Consider the following 8,017-nt stretch of genomic DNA (forward strand, 5'->3'; position numbering starts at 1 on the left):
ATCATGACCTGAGCGGATGTCGGTCGTCCAACCGACTGAGCCACCCGGGGGCAACCTCATTTGAAGTATTTTTAAATTGCTTTTGAGACTTCTTTGATGGATTTTTATGAGTATATGGTTTAACTTCCAACCGATCTGAGATTTTCCTGTTATCGTCCTCTCACTGATTTCCAGTTTGATTCCATTAGAGTCAGAAATACACTTTACGTGGTTTCAATTATTTTGCATTTGGCACTGTTTATTTTATGAACTCGGATATGGCCTGTCTTGATGAACGTTCCATGTGCTCTTGAAAAATGTTTTTCTGTTGCTGGGTAGAGTGTTCTACAAATGTCAGTTATTTGATTAATGATGTTGTTTAGCTCTTCTAACATCTTCGCTTATTTTCTGTCTAGTTCTCTTACCGATAGCGTCGAACTCTCCAACTAGAACTAGAAATTTGCCTACTTCTCTTTTCGATGATCAGATTTGCCTTCATATATTTTACCCAAGCGTGATCTTCTTTGCAGTTCTCACCTTTTTCTGGCAGCTCAACGCAGTCTGCCCCCCCACAGCCACTCTTTCCTGTCAGAGCCCCGCTTTCCCTGGCCTTACAGAGAGATTCCTCCTCTTCTCGCATGCTGTCATTTTGTAGGGACGATGCTGGCCACGTTTCTTACAGAGGTCCGCTGGGTTTTAGGAACATTCACTGTGTCCATGACAGCACTATTAGGACAGAAGCTCATGTATTTTAAAGCACTGTTGTTAGGTTCTTTTTTTTTTTTTCTTCTAACGTTTATTTATTATTGAGAGGCAGAGGGACACAGAGCGTGAGCAGGGGAGGGGCAGAGAGAGGGGGAGACACAGAACCCGAAGCAGGCGCCAGGCTCCGAGCTGTCGGCACAGAGCCCGACGCAGGGCTCGAGCTCACGAACCGCGAGATCGTGACCTGAGCCGAAGTCGGTCGCTTAACCCACTGAGCCGCCCAGGCGTCTCGCTGTTGTTAGGTGCTGAGGAAAAATTCCTAATATGTGTCTTCTCTACTCTCAGTACTCTAACCAGGGCACTAACGACTTCACTTCTGACACTAGATTTGGGGGTTTTCCGCACATCAGGCAGTTTTGTGACACCAGCGGTAGGCTACAATTCAACTCAATTCTGACACTATCTACCTGAAAATAGCATCAGACCCCACGGGTTAAGGGCTCAGTCCCACGAGACAGCCCTTCTGTCTCCACTGCAGACGCTGATCACAACTCCAGATTGTTCCCTGTTCTTCTGTCTGACCAACTATAAATTGGAGGGTCCCATGACACCCTCCCTGGGTTCTATGAAATTGCTAGAGTGTCAATATCACTAATCACCACAGAAACTCAAAACCACACTGAGATATCTTACACCTGTCAGAATGGCTAGGATAAAAAAGACAAGAATAACAAGTGCTGGTGAAGATGTGGGAGAAAAAGGAACTCTCATCCACTGTTGGTGGAAATGCAAATTGGTGCGACCGCTGTGGAAAACAGTATGGGGGTTCCTCAAAAGTTGTGAAAAAGATGGGGCGCCTGGGTGGCTCAGTCGGTTAAGCGTCCGACTTCGGCTCAGGTCACAATCTCGCGGTCCGTGAGTTCGAGCCCTGCGTCGGGCTCTGGGCTGATGGCTCAGAGCCTGGAGCCTGCTTCCGATTCTGTGTCTCCCTCTCTCTCTGCCCCTCCCCCGTTCACACTTTGTCTCTCTGTGTCTCAAAAATAAATAAAAAACATTAAAAAAAATTATAAAAAAAATTGTGAAAAAGAAACACCATCCGACCCAGTAATTCCACTTCTGGGTATTCACCCCAAGGATACAAAACCACTAATTCAACAAGATATATACACCTTTATGTTTACTGTTTATTGTTACTCATAATAACCAAGACACGGAAGCAGCCAAAGTTTCCATTGATAGATGAACGGGTAAAGAAGATGTGGTGTCTATTCACAGCGGAATATCACTCAGCCTTAAAAAAAAAAAAAAAGGTGCAATCTCGCCACTGGCAACGACGTGGGTGGACCTAGAGTGTTACGCTAAGTGAAGTAAGGCAGAGAAAGACAAATAGCCTATGCTTTCACTTCTATGTGGAATATAACACATGCACACACGCGCGCGCACACACACATACACACACACACAAAGCAGAAAGAGTCCCATGCATGCAGAGAACAGACCGGTAGTTGTCGGAGGAGAGGGGGCGGGAGGGAGCAAAATGGGTGAAGGGGAGTGGGAAGGACAGGCTCCCAGCTTACAGAATGACTAAGTCACAGGAATGAAAGGTACAACGTAGGGAAGAGAGTAAATGGTAATGTAACGGCGTTGTGTGATGACAGACGGTGGCCATACTCGTGGTGAGCACGGCGTGATGTACAGACTTATTGAATCCCTGTGTCGTACCCCTGAAACCGATGTAACATGTCTTTGCTTTCTTTCTTTAGTATTTTAATGTAACTATATTTTAATTGGTTTTAAAAAAAGAGAGAGGCTTCTGGGGAAGATGGCAGAGGAGGACTCTAGGCCCACCCATCCCATGGATACAACTCAGTGGCACCTCAGTGCGAATAACCCAGAAAAATAATCCAGAGATGGGCAGAGCAAACTTCACAACCGAAGGTAGGAAAGAGGCCACATAAAAGAGGGTAGGAAGGGTCAAGGCTTGAGAATTAAATGGACCCTCGGGACTGTTCATGGGAGGGAGGGATGCCGTGGGCACAGAGAGGGGAGAGAAACAGACCCCCACACCGGGGAGCCCACGCAAGGAAGATGAATCCCCACAGCGTTTGGCTTCGAAAACCAAAAGGGCCAAATTTCAGGAATCCTTACAACCAGTGGGACTTAAAACTATGATTAAAACAATTAGTGGGCTCCGCTCTGGGAGAGCAGGTGGGCACGAAGAAGCGGAGTCCCCGCCCTGAAAATGACAGCACAACAGGGACACCTGGGTGGCTCACGGGTTAAGCGCCTAACTCTTGGTTTTGGCTCAGGTCGTGATCTCACGGGTCCTGAGCTTAAGCCCCAAGGTTGGGCTCTGTGCTGACAGCTCAGGTCCTGCCTGGGATTCTCTCCCTCCCTCTCTCTCTCTGCCCCTCTTCCGCTCATTCTCTCTCTCTCTCTCTCTCTCTAAATAAATAAATAAATAAATAAGCATTTAAAAAAAAAAGCACAACAAATAGCCCGCGGAGACCCTGTGGCAGTTTGAGAAACACCTGGGGCATATGGGAGGGAGAGTTATTTACTAATCTCAGAGCATGCCCCAGAGGGACAGAAAGCACTGGGGACTTCCTCCAGGAATAAAGGAAGCAGAAGGCACCATTTCCCGCCCCCCCCCCCCGCCAGCAGAAACACACAGCCCCCCGTAGAACTTGCTAGCACCGCTGCTGTCCCCACCCATGCTGTGCCTCCCTCAATCCACCATCCTGGACAGCCTGCCTCAATCCAGGCACCGCAGGGCTCCCCGTGCACAGGGACAGCAGGGAGGCCAAACTTGCTGGCACCCACCACCCCCCCAGCCCACACGCACCCTCCACCCAACCCCCCAGTACTGCCCCTCTGTGCTATGCTTTGGTGGACCCGCCCTCTCGGACACACTCTTGACCAGGGTCCACACACAGCACTATCACAGTCCTGGTGGGAGCGCGAGCAGTCCCTACAGTGGCCAGCACCACTCCACAGTGACCCCTGCCCCAGAGAGAGAAAGAACGACACACGCCAGTCAGACGGAGGCCCCAGCAGTGGATTGGAGGCAGACAATTGGTCTGACTTCAGGCCCCACCCACCAACAAAAGCTTCCCCGGGGGACAACACAGGAAAAGTGCCGCCACAGTTTAGTGCAGGGTGCACACAGGACCCACAGGAGAAACCCCTGAAACAGCAGGTTCTAGCGAACAGGGGACCCTGCACAACAGGGGACTGCAGGACCCCTTCTTCAGAAGACCATTACTTTCAAGGGCAGGAGACATAGCCGTCTTTCCTACCACACAGAAGCAGGTACAGAAAGCTAGACAAAACGAGGAGGCAGAGGAATATGTCCCAAACAAAAGAATGGGACAGAATCGGCGAGAGACCTAAACAAAATGGAGATAATACGCCTGAGAGAATTTAAGGTAATGATCATAAAGATATTCACTGGCCGGGGGGGTAGGGGGGGGGGCTCAGTCGGTTGAGCGTCAGACCTTGGCTCAGGTCATGATCTCACAGTTCATGAGCTCAAGCCCTACATTGGGCTCGCTGCTGTCAGCACAGAGCCTGCTTGGGATCCTCTGTCCCCCTCTCTCTGCCCCTCCCCCCACTTGCACTCTCTCAAAAATAAACATTAAAAAAAAAAAGATACTCACTGGACTTGGGAAAAGAGTGGAGGGCATCAGCAAGACCCTTAACGATTGGATAAAAACGAACCAATCAGAGATAAAGAACACAATAAAAAAAAATTAAAAACATACCAGATGGAACAGTTTACTAGATGAAGCAGAAGAACGAATCAGCGACCTGGAGGAAAGAGTAATGGAAAGTAGGAAAGCTGAGCAGGTAAGAGAAAAAAAATTATGTAAAACGAGGATGGACTTAGGGCATTCAGTGACTCCGTCAAGCATAACAATATTCACATTATAGGCATCCCCGAAGGAGAAGAGAGACAAAAGTGGGCAGAAAATGTATTTGAAGAAATAATAGCGGAAAACTTCCAGGGCACCTGGGTGGCTCAGGGGGTTGAGCATCCAACTCTTGATTTCAGCTTAGGTCCTGATCTCACAGGTCGCTCCATTATCCACAGGCTCCATTTTACCGTGGGGGAGGTGTCTGAGCAATTCAGTTTCCTCTCTGACCTCCCCTGACTCTTTTTAAATGAGGAGGTTGGATTATACGAGCTCTAAGCCCTAACATGGATTCTCGCACCGTGAGAACGAAGTTCACTTCAAAGTCAGCAAAGGAGAGCAACATGAGGAGACCTCAGGGTATAAACACTATGTTCTCCAAAGGGACAATAAAAATGGCGGACACGTTTAAGGAATGTTTTTGGTGATAATAAATTGCTTCAGTGGCTCACAGAAATCAGGACAATTTACTCACTAGATTATTGGTTTATTGTAAGAGGGTAGAACTCAGGAACAGCCAGATGGAAGAGGCATGCAGGGCAAGGCATGGGGGACGGGGTGTGGTGTTACCACGCTCTCTGGGCACACCGCTTTTCCCACATCTCCCTGTGTTCACCAACCCAGAAGTTCTCTAAACCCTGTCCTTCTGAGTTTTTGTGAAGGCCTCATGACACAGGCATGATTGAGGGTTGGTCCTCGGTGACTGAACTCAATCTCCAGCCCCCTCCCCTCCCCAGAGGTCAGGGCAGAGGTTGGCAGTTCCAACCCCCTAATCGCAGGAGTTCCTCGGGCAACCGGCCCCCGTCCTTGGGTACTTCCCAAAGTCACTTCATTAACCCAAATTCCAGGTGTGATTGAAACGGGCTTGTCATGAAGACAAGCCTTTAAGGTTCTGGAACTGTTTCGGGAACTGAGGGCCAAAGACCGAATATTATCACTGTTGCTTCTCCTTCACTCCCAATGGTCCAAGTTTCCTCTTCGGTCTGAAGAAACATCTTTTGGCTCTTCCTTTAAAGCAGATCTGCGAGCTATGAATTCTCTTAGCTATTCTCATCTGAAGATGTCTCCATTTTACCTTCCTTCCTGAGGGATATTCCACAGGATAGAGAATCCTGAGTTCTCAGTTATTTTCAGCACTTTAAGAAATGTGTCATTTTTTCTGGCCTCCTTAGTTTGTGACGAAAAAATGGACTGTCATTTGAACTATCCCCTATAGGTAACGTTTCGTTTTCTCCGGCTGCTTTCAAGATGTCTTTTAGTTTTCGACTGTTTATGACGTGTCTGGCTTGGATTTCTTTGGGTTGGACCCGTTTCCCGTTCACTCAGCTTACTCGGGAGGTTGTCAGCCCCTCATTTCCGCAGATGTTTATAAAGCATTATGCTTGCTCTTCTCGTGCTGTGACTCCTACTGATGGGGTTTGGGGGTGATGGTGGGGTTTGTGGGGTCTGGAGCCGATGGCCAAGAAAGAACTCTTGAAGACGTCTTTGGTACAAAAGGTGATTTCATTAAAGCATGGGGACAGGACCCGTGGGCAGGAAGAGCTGCCCTGGGTGCAGAGTGCAGAGTGACTGCTTACCTACTGTGGAGTTTGGGGGGGAGGTAAAGTCAAGAGTCAGTTTCTTAAAGGGATTTCCATATGCTAAAGAGGAGTTACAGATTACTGGAGGCCTAGCTATTGTCAAGCTAAGGTTGTTTTTCCCTCTAGCGAAGCATTATCATTAAGGTAGTGGGGAGTTCCTGGAGATCTGTTGATGAGATATTTGTAAACTGATGGAGACTAGCAGTTTAACCATTTGCTTTCTGTCCTTTCCTTTGTTCTTGGGCAGCCAGGAGTGCCTGAGGAACATCACACTTATCCCACCTTGGTGGGGCGGGGGCGGGGGGGCGAGGGTTGTGCTAGCTTGTGCTTGGCCCTCAACTTGCCTTATGGTCCCTCATCACTATGACCTGACCCTGAATTTTTTCCTTTCTTCTCTGTTGATCGGAATGGATGACTTGTGTTGAACTATACAGTAATCCTAGGCATTTTGAATGCTGCATGAGGAGGTGGGAGCCAATCCTATGGAGAACGCTGAGCTTTGTCTTGGCAAGTAATCAATCTGGTTAGGTTTGGGCCATAAGTTCTGTGAGTGCTAGTTCTCACGTCAGTGCGGTTTTCAAAGCCTTTGCAGTGCTATTTGGATCTGTCACCATCTTGGGACCACTGGGAGACCCAGGGAGGGAATCTTCCTATCAGCTCAGGTCTCAGATGTGCTTGGTACGCTAGTTAGGTTCAGCTCCTCGGGTGCACAGCACGAACGGGGCTGAGCCAGAGCTCGAGAATAACTCCGTGGAGTCACTTGTGTGAGCTCTTCCCTCGCTACTCTCTCCCCAGCACTTTATGGGTCCTCTAGCCCACCACTTCCGGCCCACTCCTGTAACCGAGCCCCGTCCTTCAGAGAGGAGGGCGAGCACACGGGCTCAGCCTTACCTCCTTGGTGCCACAGCTCTACCAAATGAAAGAGAAATTCCCTTCCCTCAGACTCTTGGCTCCCGCAGGCCTCCTGTTGGCAGCCGAGGGAGGCCCCGCCTGAAACATGGAGACCAAGGAGGGGAAGAAAGCGGGCATTTCCTCCACTCTTTCTGGGCTCTAGCATTTGTGTTTGTTCCTCAAGCCCGGCTTCTCTAGGATCCCGGCACCACCGTGCCCACGGCTGCATCTGGGGCTGCGTTGCGTTCCGGCTGGGAGAACCAGAGGAACACGAAGCTGGCACACTCACCACCTCGGGGGTGCTTGGAATTCTGGGGTTCTCCCCAACCTGCTTGGTGCTACTTACTTCTTTGTGTCGTCCAGTGGTGGTGCCATACATTCTGTCCGGGCTTCGCAGCCGTGTTCAGCGAGAAGGAAAAGGAAGGCGTGTGTTAACTCCACGTAACCCTGAACAACAAGCCTTCCCCGCGATATTGAGAGAAAGGTCTAGAAGGCGTATGGCACTATTGCGTATTTGTGCACCGAAGAAAGAGTCTGTGTGGCTCCACAGATAAGTGCCTAGGGAAGAAGGTCTTCAGGCTTACCTACGCAACCTGACCCGGGGTTTCCTCGAAGAAGGAATTTCGGCGCAGGGGTGGTATCGAAAAGAACTTCCACCTTTTACGCCGTACCTCTTTTTGAATGATTCTAAGCATGCACGCATTATTGCTTTTGTAATTTTCAAAATGGGAAGACGTGAGTGAAAAGATGACGAAACACTTATCGTTCAACTCAAAGCGGATATCCAGAAAGCATCTTTTCCTGGGAGTAATGTATCTTGGTAACATTTGTCGGAGGGAAAAAAAACCCCGTTCAGGAGTCAATGTGATCACGCATCGTACACACAGCCATTGGTCTACTACTCAGAAGTATTTCCCATAGAAGTTTCAGCCCATAATCCTAAATTTA

The sequence above is a fragment of the Neofelis nebulosa genome, chromosome 13 (assembly GCF_028018385.1).
Source record: "Neofelis nebulosa isolate mNeoNeb1 chromosome 13, mNeoNeb1.pri, whole genome shotgun sequence".
Lineage (NCBI taxonomy): Eukaryota > Metazoa > Chordata > Mammalia > Carnivora > Felidae > Neofelis > Neofelis nebulosa.